Genomic DNA, 27,765 nt, shown 5'->3' with positions numbered 1-27,765 from the left:
AGTAGTAATGTGAGGTGATAAAAGATGTATCATATAAGTAATGATGGTAAAAAAGAATAATAACGAAATGGTAGAGTTAGAATTCACCTTAAAGGCAGCAAACAGCAGAAGTCATGCTGTGGAAAAATGATGCTGTGGATTTTTGACTCAGTAAAATTGAAAAGGGCTTCCACAATGTGGAAATCAAAAGAACATAACTGCTGTAGTAGAGAGAGAATAAATTGCTTTAACACCTAATTGGTTCCACATACAGAGGAAAGAATAAATGAAGAGAAAAATAAGGACATGATAGTAATTTTTTAAAAAAAAATAACTCTGCATGTGGATGTAACATGGCTATCTTCCAGTCAAAACTGTGAAAAGAAATTGACCTTTAAATACGTATTACTGACAACCTAAATCTATTGTGATAAAGAATATTGCTCTGAGTAGCCATCCAGAGAAAACAAAAGTTACATAGAAAGGAACAATATACAATATAGACTCTGTAGTGAAGATGTAATTAATCAAATAATCACAACTGAAAGTAATATTTTAACTGATGTGTGATGGAAATGAACTAAGGAGAGAGTTCATGAAATGTATGTGAGGAAGGGATTCAGAGCTGACCTCTGAGGGAAGTGCAGGAACTCACTAGGTAGAGGGGGAGCTAGAATAGCAAGTACAAAGGCCCTGGGCTGAAAGATTATCATGTGGCCAGAATGGAAAGGAAGTAAACTAATGAGAAAACAAAAATATCCACCCTTAAACCTCATCATGGGCCATAACGATAAATAGCCAAGAAATTTTAAAAAATTTGCAACCGATTTTATGTATACACATACTTAACTATTTGTTAAGTTTGCAAATCTGTATATATTTGATGAATTTCTGGGATAAAAGGTCTCGAACTTGATTCAAGGAATGATCAAACTCTGACTACATCAATAATGAAAAGAAAGAGGAGGTTTTTAAAACGTCCCAAAAGATGACAATCTCAAACAACTGCGTAGACAAATTCGTTGTCATTAAAAGATGAGAGTTTAAACTATTCCAGAGCAGACAAATGGGGACAACTTCTAACAACATGTTTTATGAAAGAAGCCTAACACTTAAATTAAAACCTAACAAAAATAGCAAAACAAAGGATAATCTCACTTAGGATGTTGCAGCAAAAATTCTGAAGAAAAGAATCAGCACGGCTTCCTTCCACTTACATTTTAAAAGAATACACTTGCTAAAAGAACAGTGCACAACAGTGAATTCAGTCCCATCAGGGAATACAAGGAAGTTTCAACATCATGGAATTTATTAATGTAATTAATTTCAAGTATGAAAAAACATTTCCTTAGTCTCTGAGTCATTTCACCCTCTTATTCTTTCAGCCCTTCCAGGAATATCTCCTCACTCCTTAGTTCCAAAAGATGTAGAACTTATTCTTTTCACCTCTGGTTTATTAAAGGATAGTCTTAGATATATTTTTTCTTCACTTATTTACTTCATGACACATACTCGCTTCTCTTATTTTGAGTTCCACAAGTTGTGTTTCTGCAGAAAAAAATAAGAGAGAAAAAAGGGGGAAATGGATATTGGGAGACAGCAGTTTCTGTCACAGTTGTTGATGTGCCATGTGATGCCAAAATGAGGACACTACCCAAGCACAGTGGTAAGACAAAAGAGTGATGAGCCAGGGTCTGCAAAGCCAGAGGACGAGTGTGTAGTCAGTTAGACAGGGGATGCTTCTACTACAGCTTTAAAAATGTGTGGACATTGCTGGGAAAGGTATTAGAGATGCAGGAAACACATGCATGGGCATTGAGGCGTGACATGGTGCAACAATTTGGATTTAGAAGTGAATTATTAAAGTGTGGCAGTGAAGAAGAGGGAGAAGGGTAAAGGGTTTCAGTTGAGGGATATGGAACACACGAATCCTTGTGTAGACAGAGAAGTAGAAATGAGCGGAGAAGAAGCTGTGGTTGATGCAACAGTGAGCACCCACTGTGGGCGGGTTTGAGATGTGTTGGCACCCTGGGAATTAAGAATACCTCTTCTACCATAAGAGATGCACTAGGTGGAGGTCAGGTGCAGAAAGGCCAAGGAAGTACCCACAGAGGTACTTTATTTTCTTTTTAATCTTAAGTACTGGTCACCTTTTAAACTTTAAGAAGTAGAAGAGAAGTTTCCACTATGGCATAGGCGGTTAAGGATCTGGCACTGTCTCTGCAGTGGCTCGGGTCACTGCTGGTGTGTGGGTTTGATCCCAAGCCTGATGCAGAGGGTTAAGGATCTGGTGTTGCCATAGCTGGGGTGTAGGTCTCAGCTGCAGCTCAGATTCAGTCTCCAGGAACTTCCATATGCTGCAGGTATGGCAAAAAAAAAAAAAAAAAAAAAAAAAGGAAAGAAAAGAAAAAAGTAGCAGAATCTTGCAGTGACTCAGGGTTGAGGGCTGTGAGTGTCGCTTACTATGTCCATTTAAGAGATTGTTAGAACACAGAGCACTTGTGTTTGTCTCAAGAGACCATGTTTTCCTTTTCTTGTGATTGTACTTTAATGAGAAAATTAGTTCACATGTCTACTAGTTGTCTGATGGATCATTATGTGAATGTGCCTGTTATTTAAAATAGCCAATATATCAGATGCATAAAAAAGTGATCAGCAGATAGTCATTTTGGAGGCCATTAAGCAGTACGATGCACAATCTCTGTTTTAAAGGGAGAAAACACCAAGAATAATGCCATTTCTGCCTCTTCTTCTTCCCAGTACTTTTTGACTTTTTCCCCTAAGGAGGAGGATTAATGCTCTTTTTTTTTTTTTTTTTTTTTTTTTTTTCCAATGAGGGCAACAGTCCTAGTGCAATACTAGTTTAGATAACCTGGGCATTTGAAGCTGGCAATTGGATTATCCCTGAATAAGTCTCCTAACGCTCATCAGACTTGAATAGACAGGAAATCAAACAGTTTAATGCTTGAGGGGTAAACATGAGGATTTGTATCCAACTATAGCACTTAAGTCCTGTTCACACTTTATCTAGAAAGAGTTCTTAACAACCCCCATCTCCTCCGTCTGCCCTTATCTCCAGGCTCTAGTTAGATTCAAAAAGCATCCGCAAGAGGTAAGCTATGTATAAATGCCGAAAACCATGCTACTAGGTTGCACTAACTTGTGCCTCGTGAATTGAGAAGGATTAGTAAAAACACACTGCATGCATAATAAAAATTTTTGTAAAACAGAGCTGATAATCTGCTACTGACTCATTTTTTAGGAACTGTCGTATAATTCATGTGGCTTTTGCATATTGTTCACTGAATTGCAGAGTAAAGGATACCTGTGTAGCAGATACATGATGCAACCAAGGAGAGGGTAAGAAAGGAATCTTAATTTTTGTCCCAGTATCAGCAGTTATGTTTGAATTATAAAAGACATCAAGTTGATTTGCAAGCAAGATTAAAATAAATATAGTTGGGGGGTTTTCATGTGGCTCAGCAATAACAAACCCGATTAGTCAATATCCATGAGGACATGGGTTTGATTCTGGACCCAACTCAGTGGGTTAAGGATCCAGTGTGGCCATGAGCTGTGGCATAGGTCGCAGATGTGCTTGGATGTGGCGAAGGCTGGCTGCTGCACCTCTGATTCGACCCCCAGCCTGGGAACTTCCATATGCCATGGGTGGAGCCCTAAAAAAGTTTAAATAAATAAATAAATAAGGTTGGAATTATGAAACCCACAGAGATCTCAGTTTGTAGACAAACCGGGCAGGGATGTCAAGCATATGGAGGACAAATTGTCTGCTATTTCTTTGAGATGGTAATATTTTGCAATGAGCAAATAGCTATGGTATTCAGCATTGACGGAGGGAATTGCAGTTTTACTGCAGTAATGAATTATTTAGGCTGAGGAGGATTCAGGTATGTGAGTCACATCTGCTGTGGCATGGACTTCATCAGCCTGGTTTAGAGGCTTCCTGTTTTTAAGCGGATTTCAGGAAAAGGCTTTTGGCCAGGGATATTCTGCTTCTTTTTACCGGCCGCTGGGCACATGGTTCCGTAACAAGTAGGCATTGCTTATGAATTAAAAGGTCTTTTAAACATGGCTGTGCAAATGTTCAATGAATTATATCCCCAAATTAGCTGTTAGTAGAAAGAAAGAATTGAAGGAATTTGGAGGAAAGGAGTTGGCTGGGGCAAAGGATACTTTATAGAAAAGGAATACAGGGTAAAACAACCATAATAACTTCTATTTATTATTTACCAAGCACTGTTCTGGTTGCTTTATACAAGTTATTTCCTTTAATCATCACCAAATCCTGACTAGAAGCAGTTATAATTTTTTATTATTATTATTTTTGGCCACACCCACAGTATATGAAAATTCCCAGCAGCAACCCGAGCCCCTGCAGTGACAACACTGGATCCTTAACCCACTGTGCCACAAGGAAACTCCTTCTTTTGGCAATATTTATAACTGTATTATGAGGTTATAAAAGGTGAGATGATATAGGCTCACATAAGTTGAGTAACAGGTCCAAGTTTAGTTGACAAAATGGTGGAACTGAAATTTGGTCTGGGGTGGACCACTCTTGTACGTGGACACACCACCACACTGACTATCAACTTCGACAGGTCCATCTCTGTTGGGATCTGCCATGTTTTCCTTGAGCATCCTCTGTCTAGTGTCATCAGAATCTCTGCCCAGGTCATCAAGGACCAGGAACAAGATCATCTTCACTTCTACTCACAATTCTATCACGAGCTAAGTGTGTGACCTTGAGTAATTGACTCCAGTTCTTTTGTCCTGTTTCTTAAACGGTACAATCAATACAGTAGGGGTTAAAAGTGCTCAACTTTGAGCCACAGATCTTCCAGTAATGACCCACTTTTCCCTGCTAAATTAACTTTCACACAAAATCTTTCCCATAATTTCACATTCTGTGGACTTCTTGAAATTTGGTTCAGGCGTAGCATCTCTGGATGAGATAGTCTTTCTGTTATTCTTTGATGAGGACTGCTGATTTAGACTTTTCACCTTCTTAGGTATCCCTTTTAGGTGTAAGAGGTAGTGGCAGTCATGGGTTAAGTAAAATGTCAAAGAATAAGGAAAATGTGAATCTAATCTAATTAAACAAAAACTAAATGTATAAATTTCTGTAAGAGTATTTTATGAACTATTTTTTATCAAGAAAAGTATTAGTTCTCTACCATTGAGGGATGCTTATAGGTGGGTAAATTATATCATCATTTAACACTCAATTTTCTGCAGTTCCTCTATTCTTTTGTAATAATGGTGATTTTGAATAACAATAATGATAATAAAAGTTATCACATTGAAGACATACATCTAAGCATTGTGCTAAATATCTTGCATGAATTATCTTAACTCATCTTGCAAGGATTTCATAAGATAGGTACTATTATCACTGTTTTAAAGATGAGAAAGAGGCTCAAAGAAGTTAGAAATGTATAGATGTATTTTTTAAAAGCTATTCAGTTTCTATTGAAGTTTGGCTTCTCTAATTATGGCTCTAAATAAGCACATAATTGAACTAAAATTCATTGTCAAGCAAAAAGATATTATATATCATTTGGGATTATGTTTGGCTTTAGCTAGTAAAACCCAATTCAGAGTGAATTAACCAAATAGTTACTTTATGAGCTTAGTGCTCCTGAATCAACTCCTGAAACTTCATAAGAATGCCACCCCCTCCAAATCAGTATACTTGCAATTTTTAAGGGGGAGATGGTCTGAAAATGTGACTCAAGGGTTTCCTTTACACCCATGGTTTTGCATATGGAAACTTACCAGTTCAGGCTAAATTCTTCCAAATATACTTTCCTGAGAGAGCAGTTCTTCACCTCTGTTAACTTTGCCACTGCTTTCTTGGTGCTTTTTAAAAATCACTTCTATGTCAGCTTCTGAGGGAACTCATCTAAGACACTTCATTTAGGCTCTGAGCTGGTTTCTCAAATGCAATCTTATGATCATCTCTATAGAAAATACATACAAGCAGAGCCGTGGTTGAAACATGGCTGTGCAGATGTTCAATGTGATGGATTGATGTGGAACTACTTAGGGCGTAGAACCCACCCACTTCCTTTCCTCTGCCTCTCTCCCCAGATCTCTCAGTGGAACACAGGGTGTCTTAGGAAAAGTTTGAAAGCCTTTAGGATAAGTGTTTTCCTTTACTTTAAAAAATTATCTCATTCTCTCACTGACTTCTTCAACCAACAATTACATGCTAATTTACCAAACATTTGGCCCTTACAATAGCAGCACACAATTATTTACTCTTTCTGTGAATATAATATTTCCAAGAATCCCTCTCAGAGGTGACCAATACAGTTTCCCAGATGCAATTATAACTCGTTACTATTCCATATGCTTTTCGTTGCATAACTAGTTCAATTGCACATTAACGAGAATCAACTCACTTAACCCTGATTCCCTGAATTAGGAGATTGTATAAATCCTCGCTGAAGTCAATGCTGACTGAACTTTTTTTCCTAGAGTGTGACTTTTCATATAATAAACTTATTTAATGGACACACATAACAGTAACTTATCTTGAAGTGTGACAGGCAAATTTTCTGGGAAAAAAAATCAATTTCCTTCTTTCAATATTTCTTTTAACAAGGTTGAAAATCATATATCTTAACACAGAATGTTCCCAAGCTCTGTGATTAACATGCAAAGCTGTTTCTTAACAGCTCTCTCTCACTTTTAAAATGACATTGAGAGCTTAGAGGCACTTGTTCTTAATTTTTAAAGCTACTGATTTCATTGTGTCTGACACAAAGCAGAACATCTTTGCCACAATTACTGTATAGCAGTTATTTTTCACGAAGTTGTAATTTTCCTAAAATTAGCTGGACTGCCTCAATTACATAAATTGAATCCTGAGACTTTAATGAGTGTATTTGCAGGAGCACACCAGACTTTTCGTGGGAAATATCAGGGGGGATAAAAAAAAATCTCCAAACCGTTTTGGCCTCACCAAATGAGGCCAGAAAATGTGACTCACCATTGGTGTTCACAGTCTCTTGTGTACAGTTGGTTAGTTGGGTCCTTTCTCTGCCTTGGGCAACAAAGAATATCTTCTCAAAATATCTCAGACTAGACTCCTGCAGTTAGAAGGGAGCTCTAAGAATTAAAGGCTCCAGACAGCCTTGATCCACTTTGGCAGCACTAGCCTGCTTCTTCATTTTGTGTTTTCCTCTCTCTCCTCACAAGAGGCACCTTTCTGCTGATCTACTGCTATGTCACAAACTACCCTAAACCATAGTGGTTTCAATGGTAATTTGAAACCAGGGGGTGTACCTCATGGTTTTGTGGCTTAGGTAGACTAAGCTGGCAGTTCTTGCTCATCAACTTTCATGGGATGACAGTCAGAGGACCCCTGGGGCTGGAATCTTCTGCAGACTGACTGGGCTGCACATCCAGGATGGCGTCTTCTCTCACATAGGGGGCATCTCAGACTCCAAGAAGAGAAAAGGGGAAGCAGCCAGTTCTTTCAAAAAATAGTCCTAGAGGAGTTCTCTGGGGGTGCATTGGGTTAAGGATCTGGCATTGTCCCTGCTGTGGCTTGGATCACTGCCATCGCACAGGTTTGATCCTGGCCTGGGAACTTCTGCATGCTGGGGGTGAAGCCAAAAAGGAAAAAAAAAACAAAACCCGTCCTAGAACTGGCAGGACATCATGTCCACCATAGTCAACGAGATACTTGTGCAGTCCAGTCCACTTTCAAGGGAAAGTCAAAGATTTTGAAGCCATCCTTAATTTGCCATACCTTTCACTGAATTTAGTCTCTGATAAGTTCAGCCTCCTCCCTCCCTCCCTCCCTTCTTTCCTTCCTTCGTCTTCTGCCTGCTTATTTTCTTCTCCTTTTTGCTAGAGGACAAATTCATCAAGTTGGCCTACTTTGCTGTTTATCGTTTTATATAATCCTCTCAGAGAAAGTTTTCAGTTGAACTCCTTTCACCTGATTAAAGTTATCTCTTCCCTGACAATACTCACTTTTTAGTAACTGGATTCTCCTTCATTCTACAAATTATCTCATCTTCCTGCCTTCCTGTCTCCCTATGGTTTACATACCTGCACTCCAATACAGCGACTTTTTTCTTTCCTGTAGATATGTTCCAAAAAGATGTGTTTTTAACCCTAGAACCCATGGTATCTGGATTATACTGTACCAACAAAGAGATGAATATAGATTCAATAATATTAATAACACCACTTTCAGTAAATATTTATTGAGCACTTTATGTACATTAGAGTTGTAGCAATTTACTTGTGTTATCTCATTAAAGTCTTTAAAATCACCTTGTGAGGTAGATATTATTAACCCCATTTTACAGATTGGAAAAATGAGGCATTGTTAAATAATTCAGGCATTGTTACTTATGTTTTTCTTTTCTGGAAGTTTGTGTAAAACTCTTTGAATGTTTTATAGACCTGCCTTTTGAAAATCTCTAGCCCTGGTGTTATTTTTATGGAAAGATTTTTTTAAATTATTAACTATGTTTCTTTCATTTTTATAGGACTATTGAAATATTTTATTTCTTCTTGACTCAATTTTTATGTTATATTGTTTTCTAGGAATTTGCCATTTTGTATATGCTTTCAAAGTTTTTACATAAAGGAATTTATAATATTATTTTATTATCTCTTAATATCTGCTGCATGTGTAATTAGGTCCCCTGTTAAATTTCACTATTGCTTAATTTTATTTTCTCTTTATATCTGGATTTCTCTTCTCAGTTTGCTTTCTTATATACTGTATAATATTTTTCTATACGAATTCCTCATTCTATGACATTTTCTCCATCCTTCAGATATTTCTTTTTTTAACTTTTGATATGAAGATTTAACTTAGGAATGTTTAACTCTCCCCTTTTCTAATATGATTATTCAAAGATATCTATTTTCCTTTAAGTTAGCTACATTGTTTCCTTCTTAGAATTTGTGGTACAGGTGTTTTTGTTATCATTCAGTTATATGTATTGTTTCATTACTAATGTTTAGAAAATTTATGAGCTACTTGCAGGTGTAGTTTAAAAAAGCAAATATATAATTCTTCCACTACTCTTTTTGTAGACTTTTTTTTTTTTTTTGGTAAAATGAAACAAAGATTTTAAAAACCACACAAACATACTATAAAGCAAACACATTTGAAATCACCATCCACATTGATCATGGGTGCTTTGTCAGTCACCCTAAAAGTCCCTCCATGTGCCCTGTGTCAATCATAGACCTTTTAGCCTTACAAAATACCCTGAAAATCCATTATCCTAAACGTCAAAGTAGTTTTTACCCTTCATTTCTCTAAAGTTTAACTAACCCAATTTTCATTTCTAAACCCTAATATTGCCCATTTTATTTTTTATTTAGTATGTCTTTTAAATTTCTTAATCTAAAACTTCCTCTTCCATCCATTTCTTTTTCTCACGTTTTATATGTTTCAGAGCATGACTCATCTATCACAGTCAGGATTTTGCTAATAAACACCCTTATTGCAGTGTGCTAGTTATACATTAGTATTTCTCTGTTTCCCATATTTCCTGCAAATAGGGAGCTGGGTAATTCTGCGACCAAGTAAATATTATTCTTTCTGTATTTATAGCTGTATTCCTTATATTATAATTTCTTGAAGTGAGGAGGACTGGAATGAGCTATTTATTAGATCTCTTTATTATTCTATATATTGCTAATTCTGCTTTTTAAATAAAATCAACAGTAAAATATCACAGTGTTGTTGTTGTTGTTGTTTTTTTTTTTTCCTTTCTCTTGGTTCTTGGTATAATTGGCAGTTGATAAATATTAAAGTTCTTTCATTTAAAAAAATATATCCATAATAAAAGTAAGAAAAGGTCTATGACCTTTGAGTTATAATATTTTTGGGTAGTAAAGGACCTGTGATATATCTTTCAGATGACTTTAGAGCTCCCAGACAGATCTTGTGCTTTCCCCTTGGAAAAATATTTCCTTTCATCTATTAAAGAGTTGTCATCATTGAACAGAATCTTACTCTGTTCTACATAACTTACTCTGTGACTACATAAACTTCACATGGCCAAGTTTGGTGTTCCTGCACTTTACAAAGTTATAAAAATAAGCACTCACAGTTTTTTTTTTTTTCTTTCCCACATCAAAGGAAACCTTTGAGATAATGACCTCATTTTGAATCTCTCACAAATCTTTTAAAAGAATATCCAGTAGATCTCCAATTGCTTATAAGCTTTATATGCCACACACATGCATTTCTAATTTTATGATGAGTGGTAGTGAATGTTTTTAATAACAAAATAGACAAATAGTAGTAGTAACTCAGAGCATCCATCCATCCCATACTGTGAAAGCATGACCAGTTCTTTATGATTTTGTTTAAGGTCTGGTAAATTTTTTTGATAATAATTGTGGAGTTAGCTGAAGATGTAAGAAAGCAGGAGTTCCGAGAATCTTTTGACTACCTGGTTCAGCCTCTTCAATTTAAGTAATTGAAATGGCATCTTCAAGTGTAGGGTGTCGTTTTTTTTCTTTTACCTAATGGATTTTGGAAAGGACAGGAAATGAATGGAAAAATACTAAGCTGAAGAGAAACAATTTTTAAGTCATTCTGGTTATAGTTCTGCTCAGGAACGATTTAGACTTTGGAAATCGGGCAATAAATAGTTTAATGATAGAAAATCAGTTTTATATTGATGTCTGATGAGACCTTGGAGCAATTCATTCTTCTTAGTTGCTGAATTCTTTTATGAATTACTCAGGGTACATAAAGCTGAAGACTATTGGGATTTAGAAATAGACTTTTATATTTTTAGTCTCTTCTCAGACTTTTCAGAAAAATTAGCATGCTGGTGTATGATTTCTGTTTTCTTATATGTTTCATATTTTACTCTCTATGTAATTTTACCTTTCAGGACATTGGACTTTAGAGGCAGTTTAATTAATGGCATCTATGATGGATCAACAATAAGCACAAATGTTTTTACTTCTCCTTCTATTTAAAGATAGCAGTTCTTCTCTTGAATCAGAGTTCGCCTTAATGATTTGCTTGATTATAGAATGATAAAGAATATTCTGGGTCTTCTCAGGCTGGTTGATAAGAACTTGTGCAGCTTTTCCATCTGGGCCTCTTGGAGCACTTGCTTTTGAAATTCAGCCATCATGCCATGAGGAAGCCAAACTGGCCCCAAGGAGTGGCCTCTGGCCAACAGCCCCAGATGAACTCCCAGCTGACACCCGCACCAACTTTACAGCCATGTAAGTGAGCCCTATTGGAAACGTATCCCCCAGATCCATTGGGCTACTGATGCTTCTTAGGATCATGATGTGCCCACCATGCCAAACTCTGCCAAAATTGTCAATTTGTGAGCCAGAGACGTGATTGTTTTTATTTTAAGCCACCAAATACTGAAGTGATTTGTTATACAGCAGTAGAATACAAAATAGCATGTATCTCCTGGGCTGATTTCTGAACCAATAGAAAACAAAGACAAAGGAGTCAGGATAATGGAAAACCAAGTAATTTTTAATTTTTTTTTCTTTTTCTCTTTTTTAAAAAAATTTATTGGAATATAGTTGATTTATAATGTTGTGTTATTTTTGGGTATACAGCAAAAATGATTCAGTTATACATATACATATATCCGTTATTTTCCAGATTCTTTTTCCATATAGGTTTTTACGAAATAGTGAGTAGAGTTCCCTGTGCTATACAGTAGGCCCTTGCTGGTTATCTGTTTTATATATAGTAGTATGTATATTTTAATCTCAAACGCCTAAGGTATCCCTCCCTTCATATTTCTCCTTTGTTAACCATAAGTTTATTTTTGAAATCTGTAAATCTGTTTCTGTTGTGTAAAGTTCATTTGTATATTTTTATAGATTCCGCATATAAATGACATTTGTCTTTTTCTGACTTACTTCCTTTAGTATGATAATCTCTAGGTCCATCAATGTTGTTGTGAATGGCATTATTTCTCATATATGTACCACATCTTCTTCTTCTTCTTCTTTTTTTTTTTTTTTTAGCCTATGGAAGTTCCTAGGCTAGGGGTCAAATTGGAGCTACAGCTGCTGGCCTACACCACAGCCACAGCAACTTGGGATCCAAGTTACAGCTCATGGCAACACTAGATACCTGACCCACTGAGTGAGTCCAGGGATCAAACCTGGAGCCTCATGGATCCTAGTTGGATTCATTTCCACTGCACCACAATGGGAACTCCCTGTACCACATCTTCTTTATCCATTCCTCTATCAAAGGAAATTTAGGTTGCTTCCATGTCTCGGCTATTGTAATAGTGCTGCTATGAATATGGAGGTGTACATGTATGTTTTGGAATTATGGTTTTCTCTGGATATATGCCCACAAGTGGGATTGCTGGATCATATGGTCGTTCTATTTTTAATTTTTTAAGGAACCTCCATACTTTTTCTATAGTGGTTATGCTAATTTACATTCCCATCAGCAGTGTAGGAGGGTACCCTTTTCTACACATCTGCTCCAGCATTTACTGTTTGTAGAGTTTTTGGTGCTGGTCATTCTGACCAATGTGAGGTGATACCTCATTGTACTTTTAATTTGTGTTTCTCTAATAATTAGTGATGTTGAGCATCTTTTCATGTGCTTTTTGGCCATCTGTATGTTCTTCTTCTTTTTTTTTTTTTTTGCTTTTTATGGCCACACCTGTGGCATATGGAGGTTCCCAGGCTAGGGGTCATATTGGAGCTGCAGCTGCCAGCCTACACCACAGCCTCAGCAACACCAGATCTGAACCATGTCTATGACCTATATCACAGCAATGCTGGATCCTTTAATCCACTGAGCAAGGCCAGGGATAGAACCTGTATCCTCATGGATACTAGTTGGATTCCCAACTACTGAGCCACAGTGGGAACTCCTGTACATTATTTTCCGATTTTCAGTGGTGGTTAGGTTGGAGGATTTGTCTTAGTTTGAGCCAAAGTTAGTTTGCTGAGACCTACTACGAATTCCCATATTTGCCCACGTGAAGCAAAGTTGAACTTAGGGAAGTCACTGCCTCCCACATGTCCACATGAGGAAGGGGGGATAAAGAGACCAAGTCCTTCATACTCAACAATTTAATAGATCAGATTCACTCATTAGAGAAACACAGACCAATGACTATCACCATCAGTCAGGTAATTCACTCTACACTTATACAGAGAAATAAGTTTCTAAGGGTTTAGTGGTGTTTAGGAACAGTTCCCTCTCATGAAAATCAGAGAAATGTGTTAAACTGTATCCCCCTTTCCCATTGAGTAGGAATAAGGAGCATCTTTTCATACAGAATTTGTTCTGAATCCTGATTGGCAATTTAAGAGGAACCTGTCCTCAGGCAAGTGACTTAACCTCTCTGAGACTCAGTTTTCTCATCTGGAAAATGGAGATAGTAACAGCACCTCACTTATTGAGTCTAATATATAGTAAGGGCTCAAAAGTGTGTAACTGTGGTTTTCTCTTGTAAGAAGCTAGCAAGGAATATTTGCACTTAAGATATTAAGTATGTGGAATCCAAAAGGAAAACTTTAAGAAAAATACCACAGGCCTAGCCAAGTGGTTGTTATTATTTTCTTGCATTCCTGACAGCATACTTTTCAATGTGAAAGACTGTTATCCTAATGTAGTCAAGACTGCCTTCTAGGAAGGATGAGTTTGATGCAGAAAGGGGAGATTTGTATAGGTATACATTTCCATACAGAAATATGGTTGATGCTCTTGGTCTCAGATTTGTCACCATAGGGCATCTGGGTCCTGCCAGAACCCCAGCAAAACATAGTTCCCTTGAGGCCCATGTCCCCTCCAGTTCCAGGTGCCTGGCCAGGAGCAGAGCATTAGGGTCTGGTCCAAAGGCTGTGCTGAGGCCACAAATGTGGAAGTGCTCTCTGCAAGTTGGGGCCACAAATTTAGAGCCTTCCAGGAGCCTGAAAGGCAGGGGTGGCCCCAGTGTATTCTGGGGAGGAACCGTTCAACCCCAGATCCATCTCTGCTAGGATCCAAAATCACAACCAGTCAGAGCCAGCTGCCATGTATGGGAAATTCATCCCAGGAGAACCTTTTCCCTGGGAACAGCCTGGAAGAATTTGGGAAGCAAATTGGCCAATGGACCTTTGACCTTAGAATGCTGGCAGTGTGGTCAGGGCTAAAGCCATCTATGGGATAGTCATTATGACATCTGAATACATGTATCTCTGACAGATCAACTGGGTGTTTTGGTTTGCATGCATCAAGACAAGACAAACCTGGTTCAGTGACAGGGAGACAGCTTGCTATTGGAAGAAGAGATATGGTTGGATTGTATTGGTTGAGAACGTTTCCAGGTTGGTGAGAGCTTGGCAGCTCAGAGAGGGCAAGGAAGCTTGTAGCCCTTCCCAGAGCCTTGCCTAATCATCTTTTGTCATAAGCTGCTTTCCATTGGCCACAAAACTCAGCCCATGTGTCAGTACTGGGAGGAGTTTAGGATCCAGCTTCCATGATGCCTCAGTTTGCATCTATGGGCACTTGCTTACATGAAGAACATGGAGATATCAATAGGAGCATAGATAAGATAGTGGAGTAGAAGGACATTGAGCTTACCTCCTCTTACATGAACACTAAAATCACAAGTAACTGCTGAATAACCATTGATGAAAAAGACAAGCCTACCAAAAAAAGGTATTCTATACATCCAAAGACTGAAAAAAGAAACCCAACAAGATTTGTGAGGTGTGCACTCACAATATAATATAATCATATACCCCCAGGTCATGACCCACAAATTGAGAATAATTATATTATAGAAGTTCTCCTATAAGAATAAGAGTTCAGAGCTCCATGTCAAGCTCCCCAGACTAGGGGTCTGGCAGTGGGAGGATCCCTTTGAAGGCCAGTGGGGCTTGATTGCAGGAGCTCCACAGGAATGTGGAAAACAGAGACTCCACTCTTGGAGGGTGCACACAAGGTCTCATGTGTACTGTGGAAAAAGCCATGGACTTCATAGAAGCCTGGCCCAGAGCCACGTGCTGATAGCACATGGGACATTCTCTGGGATAGATCATATGCTGCGCCACAAAGCAAATCTGGTAAATTTAAGAAAATTGGAATTATATTAAGCATCTTTTCCAACCACAACAGTATGAAATTAGAAATAAAATATAAGGAAAAAAACTAAAAAATATGTGGGAGCTAAACAATATGCTACTAAATGATCAATGGGTAACTGAAGAAATGAAAGAAGAAACTTAAAAATTCCTGGATACAAAGGAAAAGGAAAACATGACAACCCAAAATCTATTGGACACAGTAAAAGCAGATTTTTGTTTGTTTGTTTATTTATTTATTTTTGACTTTTTAGGGTCATACCCATAGCATATGGAGGTTCCCCAGGCTAGGGGTCCAATTGGAAGTACAGCTGCTAGCCTACACCACAGCCACGTCAAGGCCAGATAAGTGCTGTGTCTGTGGCCTAGACCACAGCTCATTGCAATGCTGGATCCTTAACCCACTAAGTGAGGCCAGGGATCAAACCAGCAACCTAATAGTTCTTAGTTTGATTAGTTTCCACTGTGCCATGATAGGAACTCCAAAAGCAATTTTAAGAAGGAAGTTTATAGCAATATAAGCTTAGGAAACAAAAATCTCAAATAAACTGTCTAAACTTACACCTAAAGCAACTAGAGAAAAAACACACAAAACCCAAAGAAGTTAGTAGAAGGAAAAAAATCATAGGTATCAGGGCAGAAATAAATGAAATAGATACTAAGAAAGCAATACAAAAAATCAACAAAAGTAAACCCAGTTCTTTGAAAACATAAACAAAATTGATAAAGCTTTAGACAGACTCATCAAGAATAAAAGGAGAGGGCCAAAATCAATAAAATTGGACATGAAAAAAATTACAATCAATACTATAGAAATACAAAGGACCATAAGAGACTACAATAAGCAACTATATGCCAATAAAATAGAACCTAGAAGAAATGGACATATTTTTAGAAAGGTACAATCTTCCAAGACTGAATGAAAAAGAAATAAAAAATATAGAGAGACCAATTACAGGTACTGAAGGGGAATCTATGATTTTAAAACTCCCAAGAAACAAAAGTCTGGGACAGATGGCTTCACAACACAAACATTTAGAGAAGAGTTAACACCTATCCTTCTAAAACTACTCCAAAAAATTGCAGAGGAAGGAATACTTTTGAATTTGTTCTATGAGGCCACCATCACACCGATACCCAAACCAGACAAAGATGCCACCAAAGAAATAATATTATAGGCCAACATCACTGATGAACATAACACACAAAAATCTCAACAAAATGCACCCTTAATCCAACAATAGATTAAAAAGATCATACACTATGTTTAAGTGGGATTTATCCCAGGCATGCAAGGATTTTTCAATATCTGCAAACAAATCAGTATAATATACCACATTAACAAATCAAAGAATACAAACCATACGATCATCTCAATAAATGTAGAAAGAGCTTTTGACAAAATTCAACATCCATTTATGACAAAAAATTCTCCAGAAAGTGGGCATATAAAGAATCTACCTCAACATAATTAAGACCATATATGACAAATTCACAGCTCACATTGTCAATGGTGAAAAGCTGAAGGCATTACTGCTAAGATCAGGAACTAGAAAAGGATATCCACCCTCACTACTTGTATTTAAGATAGTTTTTGAAGTCCTAGGAATGGCAATCAGATAGAACAAAAGAAATAAAAGGAATCCAAATTGCGAAAGAAGTAAAATTGTCACTGTTTGCAGATGACAGGATACTATTCATAGAAAACCCTAAAGAAGCTACCAGAAAACTACTAGAGTTTATAAGTTAATTTGGTAAAGTTGCAAGATACAAAATTAAATCTCTTGCATTACTACACACTAACAATAAAAGGTCAGAAAGAAAAATTGAGGAAACAATCCCTTTTACCATTGCATCAAAAAAATAAAATAAAATACCTAGAAATAAACTTATCTAAGGAGGAAAAAGACCCATATGCTGAAAATTATAAGATGCTTTTGAAAGAAGTTGAAGATGGCATGAACAAATGGAAAGATATACCATGTTCTTGGATTGGAAGAATCAGTATCATCAAAATGACAATGCTATCCAAGGCAAGCTACAGATTCAGTGCAATCCCTATCAGATTACCAACTGCATTTTTCACAGAACCATAACAAAAATTTTAAATCTGTATAGAAACACAAAAGACCCTGAAGAGCCAGAGTAATCTTGTGAAAGAAAAACAGAGCTGAAGGAGTCAGGCTCCCTGACTTCAGGCTATGCTACAAAGCTACAGACATTAAAATAATTCGGTACTGGCACAAAAACAGAAATATAGATCAGAAATAGAACAGGAAGAAAGCCCATAAATAAGCCCACATACCTATGATCAATTAAATTACAGCAAAGGAAGCAAGTATATACAATGGAGAAAAGATAGTCTCTTCATAAAGTGGTGCTGGGAAAACTGGACAGCTAAATATAAAAGAATGAAAATAGGAGTTCCCATCATGGTGCAGTGGTTAACGAATGCGACTAGGAACCATGAGGTTGCGGGTTTGGTCCCTGCCCTTGCTCAGTGGGTTAACGATCCGGCGTTGCCGTGAGCTGTGGTGTAGGTTGCAGACGCGGCTCAGATCCCGTGTTGCTGTGGCTCTGGTGTAGGCCGGCAGCTACAGCTCCAATTTGACCCCTAGCCTGGGAACATCCATATGCCGTGGGAGCGGCCCAAGAGATAGCAAAAAGACAAAAAAAAAAAAAAAAAAAAAAAAAAAAAGAAATTAGAATATTCTTTAGTACCATACGCAAAAATAAACTTAAAATAGATTAAAGACCTAAATGTAAAACTGGATACTGTAAAATCCTAGAAGAAAACATAGGTAGAACACTTTCTGACATAAATTGCAGCAAAGTATTTTGGAATCCATCTCCTAGACTAATGAAAATAAAATAAAAAATAAACAAATGAGACCTAATTAAACTTAAAAGCTTTTGCACAAGAAAGGAAACCATAAACAAAACAAAAATACAACCTAAAGAATGGGAGAGAATATTTGCAAATTTTGCAACTGACCAGGGATTAATCTCCAAAGTATATAAACAGCTCATGTAGCCCAATATAAAAAAATGGGCAGAAGGTCTAAATAGACATTTCTACAGTGAAGACATACAGATGGCCAAAAGACACATGAAAAGATGTTCAATATCACTAATTATTAGGGAAATGCAAATCAAAACTACAATGTGATATCAACTCATATCAGTCAGAATGGCCATCATCAAGCACAAATAATAAATGCTGAGAGGGTGTGGTGAATAAGAAGTCCTCTTATGCTGTTGGTATAAATGTAAATTGGCACAGCCACTATGAAGAACAGTATCACGGTTCCTTTAAAAATTAAAAATAGAGCTACCATATGATCCTACAATCTCACCCCCAGGCATCTATCCAGAGAAAACCATAATTCAAAAAGATACATGCACTCCACTGTTCACTGCAGCACTATTTACAATAGTCAAGGCATGGAAGCAACCTTAATGTCCATTGATAGATGAATGGATAAAGATATACGTAAATGTGTATATATACTGCCCCCCACAAAAGAACAATACTCAGCCATAAAAAAGAATGAATTAATGCCATTTGCAGAAACATGGATAGGTCTACAGATTATTATACTAAGTGAAGTAAACCAGACAGAGAAAGATAAATATCATATGACAACACATACATGGAATCTAAAGAAAATGATACAAAAAAACTTAAATACAAAACAGAAATAGGCTCACAGACATAGAAAACAAACTTATGATTACCAAAGGGGAAAGGATGGGGAAGAGCAATAAATTAGGATTTTGAGATTAACGTATATATACTTCTATATATAAAATAGATAACCAACAAGGATCTACTGTATAGCACAGGGAATTACACTCAATATTTTGAAATAACATATATGAGAAAAGAATCTGTAAAAGCATCCACGTGTGTGTGTATACACACACACATATATATATGCTGTACACCTGAAACTAACACATTGTAAATCAACTATATTTCAATAAAAATATAAAATTAAAAAATAATTCAAAGAACAATCATAATCAAACACCTCATCGCTGACCTTATTACCATGATCAATCTCATTGTTAAAACCTCCTTCTGTTACAGATGACAGCTATGTTTCTTGTTTGATTCTCAAATTGAAACCATGGGTAAAGAGTCAAATCCATTTCACTTGCTTTCACCAATCAAGGTCTTTTTAAGTCTTAATGCATCTTTTAAGCTGCATGGAGCCTAAAGAGTAAGACATTTGCCTGAGCTGTCTTCAGGAACTTAAGAGTCTCAGCTGTGTCTAGTTTGGGCTGAGCTGATGAGACTGGATAGGACCACTAATCCCTCAGCTGGGCCTGTGTGCAAGTCTGCTGGTGACCTGGTGAACCTGTGGAGGTCTGAAGCCTAGTTACGCCTGCGCAGAAGGACAATTCCCGCACCATTTTCCAATCACCTTTCTTCACCCTCCCCACACTGTTGGTGCTTCCCATGCCTCAGACTGCTGTCTCCTTATTCCTGACCTCATAAATACCCTGAGCCTGCTGGTTTTGTAGGGGGGTTTGTGCATGTGTACCTTCACTCAGGACACTTGCACCCCAAATCTGGGCTTGTGCACTCTGGCTTTGGAGCCCATGCAGGAAAAAGGCAGAGTTTTTAGCCCTCTGCTGAATATTTTGGAGTTTTGAATTTAAGGACAGAGAGCTGCTTCCTGAAGGAAGGGAAAGCTCTAGCCAGACTTACAGTTCCCACCAAGACAATTTTAGGGCTTCTTGGAATGGCTGGCATTGCCACTTCTGGATCCTTCCTTTGGACTCATAGCAAAGCCCTTTGAACGAAGCCTTTAAAGGAGGAGACTGTGACCCTCTAGGACAAAATCTTGGAGAATAAACATTCAGAAAACTGGCTCCATCATTGCTGGACTGGACCTTATGAGCAATAGATGGGCAACGGAAAGCATGTTTGACAAAAACCAGGACCAAGATCATCCAAACCTAGGCTGGTTCCAGACGCAGGCACTGACTTCTCCCAGGGGCCGGGTGAACCCCAACAGATCTTAAGTTGTTTTCCCGAAACTGTGAGCAAGACATCAAGGTGAGTAGGCTAGCTATTGTGGTGGCTTTGGTAAAGATGCAATCTAAGTAAATTGCTAGGTTGTAAGAATGATCTTTTCTTTTGTAAGTCCTTTGTTTCTAAGGACTTACAAGGACAGCTCAGGCAAAAGTAGGTAATCTCTCTAGCAATGGATCTATCATCCAAGACCTCTTTCTGTACTCAATCATGTTTACCTCTTGGTTGTGCCAGCCAATTTTTGGACTACCCCTAACTTCACTGACTTAAGATGTAACCTATCAGGCTGGTCACCTATACTCTTTTCCTTGACTAAGCTGAAACTTTCTTTTCCCCCGTCATAGATTAAAAAAAACAAAAACAAAAACCCTAGTGTCTACCCCATCAAGGTTCTACTTGGTCAGGATATTGGAGAAACTTTTCCCAGCCTATGTACCTTCTGTATTTAATATCTAAGTGTTTCCCCCAAATGGATAATGAAGGAAACACTAAAACACATGAAAATTGAAACACAATCCCTGCTTGACCTTTTCCTTGATAAACACCCCCAAATCCTAAATGCTAACAATGTCTGGCTTTCTGTGTGACCCCTGAGGGTATATCTTTGGAGTTTGTTACCAATTTGGGGCCTATAAGTGCCTGGCACATAGGTAGTATTTGTCATTTTGGATTAAAATGTGAACTTGAATACTCTCAAACGAGTGCTAACCAGTCATTCCTCAAGCCCTTGTGGGGTCTACACCCATTATTGGCAGGACGTGGGTGGAGCTGACCTTGCCCCTTTCTCCCTCCAGACCGAGGAATGATCAAAAGATGAAGGGATTGCATCCTGAGCCCAAAAGTGAAATCCATTCCACCTCCCATCACTAATCAAGGTTGTAAAGACTTGCATGTACTCCAAGCTGCATAGAGCCCAAACAATAAGATGTTTGCCTAAGTTGTCACCAGGAACTTGGAGTCTCAGCTGCGTCTAGTTGGGGCTGAGCTGGTGAGATTGGATAGGTCCACCGGCCCCTCAGTTGGACCTGTGCGTGTGTCAGCTGGCGACCTAGTGAACCTGCGGAGTCTGTAGCCTAGTTACCCCTTTGCAGAAGGACGATTCCCACACCTTTTTCCAGTCACCTTTCCTCCCCACACTGCCCATGGTGTCCACACCTCAGGCCACTGTGTCTATTCCTGATCCCATAAATTTCCCAGGTCCTGGCCTTCTCAGAGGTATAGTTCAGGTTTGTTCTCCCATCTCCTTGCCAGTCTGCTTTGAAAATAAACCCTCTCCTTGCTTCCAAGAATAAAAGCCGGTTTACAAAAGGTATGCTTACTATAATAGCCCAAACCACCAAATTTATTAAGAACATTAAAGCAGCTTAATAGATTACCCCAAAAGTATATACAGGTAAGGAAACATGTTGTATAAGGGTTATTAATATACAGCAGTGTGTGTGATTACTGAGGATTTCAAATTCTTTATTTATGTACATTTTATGTAGATTCAGGTTTGATGATACACTTAAAAGTCCAATCCAGGTTCATCTCCATGATGCTCACTAATCCACATCCAGCCCAAATGATAAATATTTCTTTGCTTTGTACCAGTACCAACAAACTTACCCTTAACTAACATCATCTAGGTGTTTCATTTGTTTTAGTGTTCTCAAAGTAAGGCCCACAAAGATGTCAGTTGCATTCATTATAGCCTTGATTGTATCTAGCACACGAGCTGATTCTTTTTTATTTTATCTTTTGTCTTTTTAGGGCCACACCCGCAGCATATGGAGGTTCCCAGGCTAGGGGTTGAATCGTAGCTGTAGCCACTGGCCTATGCCACAGCCACAGCCCTGCGGGATCTGAGCCTACACCATAGCTCACAGCAATGCAGGATCCTTGACCCACTGAGCAAGGCCGGGGATTGAACCCCCATCCTCATGGATCCTAGTTGGGTTCGTTAACCGCTGAGCCAAGACCGAAACTCCTGGTTCTTAATAAATATTTTCTTGAGTTCATTTTGGAGTATTTCATAATGTCCCATTTGCAGCCAAATATGTCATCACAATTCAAATGTGTATTTTTTTCTATCTGCTTTAACCAGAAAGATGGTGGTCACCCACTGGCATTGAGGGCATCATCAAACATTGTCAAAATTCTGTCGCTCACTAGGGTTTACAATTTTGTAATTAGGGTTTACAATTTTGTAATCAGAGCTTAAGAGCCTAAGAGAGGGTAGAGCAGAACTGTAAAAGGAAATGGAAGAAAACTGTTCTGACTTTTGAGCTTGTAAGTGATGAGATGCCTGGGCCCCTTAGAATCTATGCATGAAATTTTTTTACCAGCCTGTTGGGTGCTGGAGCCAGTGGACAAAGGAGAGGGTAGCTTTGGGCAGCCATAGAGCCATGCAGCAGACTAGAGGACTGTTCCAGACTGTGCATAATAGACGATAACCTCTCCCAGGGATGCTGCAGCTTTGCCTTGACCACACCCGCTCTAGAAATAAAAGACACTAATCTAGTCAATCTGGCATCCCCTTTACAGTCCTGGACATTTGTAAACACTAGGGTCTCCTGGATAGCTAATCAAGAAGTGAATAACAAATTGGTTTAGATTTGCTATTGTCACTCTTGCGTGGACAAGAAACTGAAGTTACCCTGGGAATTGGTTGGGGGAGTGTAAGCATGTGTCCCTCTTGTATATAATAAGTAGGCTATTATTCTAAAGAAACTGATCCATAAAATATGGTGACCAAAATTATGTGATAGTACCAGATTAGAATAAAAATCCAGGCCCTGGTCACTGTGCTGTCGATAACACCAGCAGGGAAGAAAAATTAGTAAATTAACAAATGGCACTTTTTTTTTTTTAACGCCTTGGACAGATGCATTGGAATGTATACTGTAGCAGGACATCAAGAGCATTAAAAATGAAATATATTCACAGGTATTGGGAATTCTGTAAGAATTCCATAAGACTTACCTTTCACAGCAGAGAGCCCACTTGTTTTTCATTCATTCAGAGGCATTTCTGCATTCTTATGGTGGATCAGACATAGTGCTTTCTTGTGACTGAGATATAATACATGATGTAGGATACTAAAATTTAGTGTTTAAGATCAAAGATAATTCAGGAACTTGCTAAATGATCTTCTTGTACCCATAATTACCATTATTTTTTATCATAAAGGGTTACAGAAAGAGAATCACTGTGAAGGGTTAATTACTCTGTCTCATGTTTCACCTTTCTAATAATACTCTCAATTTTGATATTTCAAAAAATCAAATTATTTCCATGAAATGCTTCCTTCGCATATCCCCAAGGACTCCAAGGGATCTGACATATGTAACCTTCATATGCTTCTAATGCCCACAGCAGTTGATGCATTGGAAAAGAGTTAGTTTGCATAATATGATGGAGAGCATAGTTGTCCTGTGTATGTACTCAGAGCAATTGCTTCCACTGATTGTTCACATTTATTGAGTGCTTACAGTGGGCCAGGCCCTATTATATGTACTTTCTCAAATGTATTCATTTTGGTCTCACAAAACTCTATGAAGTAGGAACATCTCTTCATATTTTACAGCATGGAAAGATGAAATAACTTGCCTAGATTACGTATTGGAAGAGGCTGAATCAATTCAAACCTTGACACTATGGGACCTGCCTTTGGATTCTTAACCAGTACACTCTGCAGTGTGTAGCATGGGGCCTGCTGTGATCATTGATGCTGCTGCTTTTTTTCTACTAAATTGTTCCTTGATAATCTGCTAATTATGGTCCACCATCCACACTCTTTCTGTTCTCTCTGAGTTGCTTGAGACTTCAGTTCACACTGCTGCTGACTTCATCTTTGCCATAGGGAAAGCCTTTGTGCCTCTTGGAACCAGCTTTTATCATGGTGTCTCATTGCATGATTGTATCTAGCACACGAGCTGATTCTTTTTTATTTTATCTTTTGTCTTTTGTCTTTTTAGGGCCACACCCGCAGCATATGGAGGTTCCCAGGCTAGGGGTTGAATCGTAGCTGTAGCTGCTGGCCTATGCCACAGCCACAGGAAGGGTTGCCCAGGAGAGGTGACAAGCACTATCTGATTGTGAACCTGGAAGCCCAGCCCTTCATCCTAATATTCAAGCCTTCTTGCTGAATCTGGTTAATTAAATTCAGCAGACCTCTTCATTACTCATACTGATTTTGTCTAAGGAGATCACACTTTGGTCTATTCCTCAATTATAGATACATTTTAAATTTTTGTTTGTTTGTTGCCTATCATGGGGCAATGAGGCCAGTTTTATATTGCAGATGTAGCTAGACCTAGAAGGGTTCGTAAGTATTTTGCGATACAGAAGACCTTTGGAGGAGGATGGTACAGCGTCATGTAATTGCCTGTTCAAGGCCTGCCATAAAATAAATCATACATGGTTGCTAAGGAAACCAATGACCAAATATTAAAAAGCACATTTATGAAATGGCAATGTATGTGCCTTTTATGAAGACATTAAATATTAATATCTATGAGCAAGTCTGATGAGTATCATAATTTCAAAATCATTATGAATATAAGGATGTTTCAAAATGTACAGAAACTGAAGGAGATGAAAATATCTGATTACCATGGTGACAAAGCCACGGGAACTACAAATACTGCTATGGTTTGTTGTCTACATTTGTAATTGAAGGAAATGGTCAGTCTCAGAGGTTATTAAAGATATGAAGAAATTATTTTTTCCATTGTAGTTCAACATGCCCCGAATTTTATCATGTCCCTCCTTAGGTGATAGCATGTACTAAGCTTCATATGTCATCTTTTTGCTAAGAGAGTGGAAGTAGGCTTAGTAGAAGACCATGAACAAACAGAGGCAGACTTTGGAAGAACATTCTTTGAGTCCTGATTGGAAAGGACATTAATATGGATTTTTTTTTTTTTTTTTGTCCTTTTAGGGCCGCACCCATGGCTAGGGGTTGAATTGGAGCTGCAGTCACAGGCCTATGCCACAGCCATGGCAATGTGCAGTCCACACCATAGCTCATGGCAACTCCAGATCCTTAACCCACTGAGAAAGGGCAGGGATCAAACCTGTGTCCTCATGGCTGCTAGTCAGATTCATTTCTGCTGAGCCATGACGGAACTCCCTGAATACAGAATTTTAAGTTTTGGTTCTAGCTTCAGTTCTGCCACTAATCACCTGGATTACTTTGGGCAGTGAAGTTTACTTCCCTTGGTCTCAGAGCTCATCAAAAAAAATAAGGCATTTGGACCAGGTGATCTTTGAGGAACTATTCTGATTTCACATTTCAAGAATATTTTCTTTCACTTGGTTCTATGTAATGCATATTTATTGCATTATGATATTAAGCAAGAACAGGGAAATATATCGTTTGCCAAACAATTTCCTCAGGATACCCTTCACTTCAGAATTTACTTTTCCTTTTCCTTCAAGAATAAGAACATTACCTGAAACGAATGTTCCTTTCCTTGAGTGAAAACATTTGTCAGCTAAAGGAGACTTTTAAGAGAAGAGCAAACTAAGATGTAAAGTAAGCTGTTTCCTTGGTTGGTGGATTTTTTATCTCCTTCATTGGCTACTTTTATATTATTTGAATTTCAAGAGATTGTTCTCTTAGAGGCTGATTTCCCCTTTGAAGAATTCTACGGCGAAAACATAACTAATAATTTTTTTTTAAGTGTAAAATGGAAATGAACTAAACAAAATTAGTTGGCTTCTTTCTTTCTCCTTTTTATGAGGAGGCTGAGGAAATATTTCTGAGTGATACTCTAGCAATGGATGGTCCACACTGAGACATATACAGTTATAGGGAGATGGGTGGATTTAATGTTGAAACCCAAATAGCAGACAGTTATAGTTGGGTTCTTGGGTTGTCTCTGTCTAAGTGTGGCTCTTTATGAACATATAAATTAATGTGAAAAATATCTAGCTCAATGCTTGGCACACATAGAGGATGGGATTTTTGGCTACTTCTTTGGGCTTCAAGGAATTTCGGCTTCCTTGGGCCCCTTCTGAATGTGCTTTTAGAGTCCCACTATGATCCAAAATAAGTCCCCATTAGGAAAATTTGCCTTTAGTCTCATTATACTCTCTCAAGAGCCAAGTGATTGCTCCAAAAAGCATGCAAAGTCCATAGAAAAGAGTTGCAGATTCATCCCTGCAACCTTGAAATCTTTCCTCCTTGAAGCTGTCACCCTCTTCCTACCCTCACATCCCCCTTTCTTTTGGATCCTCTAATGAGTAAACTGAAAGATAAATCCAACTCAGTAGGTACTTGTATATGCCAGGAACATCATCAATATTTGCTGAAAAGAGAACTTCTTCAAGTTTCTGATCCGGGACTTCTGATTTCTGCTCTGGCAAGCATGTGAGAGGCTTAGGAATCAGCACACTGCTCTAAAAAGTTAAAAGCTGAATGAAGTGAAAAGTCAACAGCCCTTCTTAGCTCTTTCAGACATGTGAAGTCTAGGACAAGCCACTACCCCTAAAATTGGGGAGACAGGCAATACAAAGAATTGCAACTTATAAGATAAAAAAAAAATCCAAGAACAGATGCTTCCACAGGAACTAGTATAGGGTGGAAACAAACTATAACTGACACATTGTTGGAGGTTCAGTGTGGACAAGTTTGAGAGTTAAGAACTACATGAGGAAGATAGAGTTAGGTCTCCATGACATTGTAAGTTTTACTGCTAGGAGCTCAAGTACTATTTCACAGTGAATGTTGGAGGAAAGTTCCCTGGTGTTCTGGTGGGGGGAGAGGAAAAGGAACCATTTTGAAATATTCCAGGGCATTCTGTTTTTCTGAACAAAGTCTGCCCTCAGGAGAAACTGTTTTACCAGAAACATAACCTATGGGGGTTCTACCAGAGCCTAATTGACCTGGGGGAAGAAACTTCCCAGCTCCCCTTGACCATCCTGAACCACCTAGTAAGGGGAGGTGAAATTGACAAGTACTTATAAAGTTCACAGCCCCAGGGCTCAAATTCACTAAAAGACAAACCTAATTATAGGACTTTAGAATGCTTGCCCCCCCCCCGCCCCCCCATGGCTTGCCACCATATCACTAAATCTCTATTTACTGGAGTTCTTTTTACCCATTCTATCACATCCTGCATTCAACCAAAAATTATAAGGCATAATAAAAGTTAACACAGTTTGAAGAAACAGGAAGCATCAGAACTAGACTCAGATATAGAAGGAATGATGGAATCATCCGACTGGGGATTACAGCTGTGGGCACTCCCATCATGGCTCAGTGGTTAACGAACCCAACTAGTAACCATGTGAATGTGGGTTCAATCCCTGGCCTCACTCAATGGATTAAGGATCCAGCATTGCCATGAGCTGTGGTGTAGGTCACAGATGTGGCTCAGATTCTGAGTTGTGTTGGCCGTGGCATAGGCCAGCAGCTATAGTTCTGATTCGACCCCTAGCCCGGGAACCTCCATATGCCCAGGGTGTGGCCCTGAAAACAAAAACAGATAAAACAACTATGATTACTATGCTAAGGGTCCTAATTGAGAAAGTAGACAACATGTAAGAACACATAGGTAGGAGTTCCTGTCATGGCCCGGTGGAAACAAATCTGACTAGTATCCATGAGGACTTATGTTTGATCTCTGGCCTTGTTCAGTGGTTTAAGGATACTG

General features: G+C 38.3%; 1 long non-coding RNA gene across 2 annotated transcripts in view; it reads left to right on the top strand.

The window, feature by feature from the left end:
- LOC110259278 overlaps positions 1 to 27,765 on the top strand; it is a 168,739-nt gene that overhangs the window by 37,377 nt on the left and 103,597 nt on the right. For both annotated transcript variants that reach the window (XR_002341503.1, XR_002341502.1), the window contains exons 2-3: positions 11,067 to 11,235; positions 19,172 to 20,146. This is a non-coding gene — a long non-coding RNA (uncharacterized LOC110259278). The remainder of the gene's footprint in view (positions 1 to 11,066; positions 11,236 to 19,171; positions 20,147 to 27,765) is intronic.

The sequence above is a fragment of the Sus scrofa genome, chromosome 2 (assembly GCF_000003025.6).
Source record: "Sus scrofa isolate TJ Tabasco breed Duroc chromosome 2, Sscrofa11.1, whole genome shotgun sequence".
NCBI lineage: Eukaryota > Metazoa > Chordata > Mammalia > Artiodactyla > Suidae > Sus > Sus scrofa.
The sequence above is the reverse complement of the archived record's forward strand: the minus strand, read 5'-3'. Positions and strand labels throughout refer to the sequence as shown.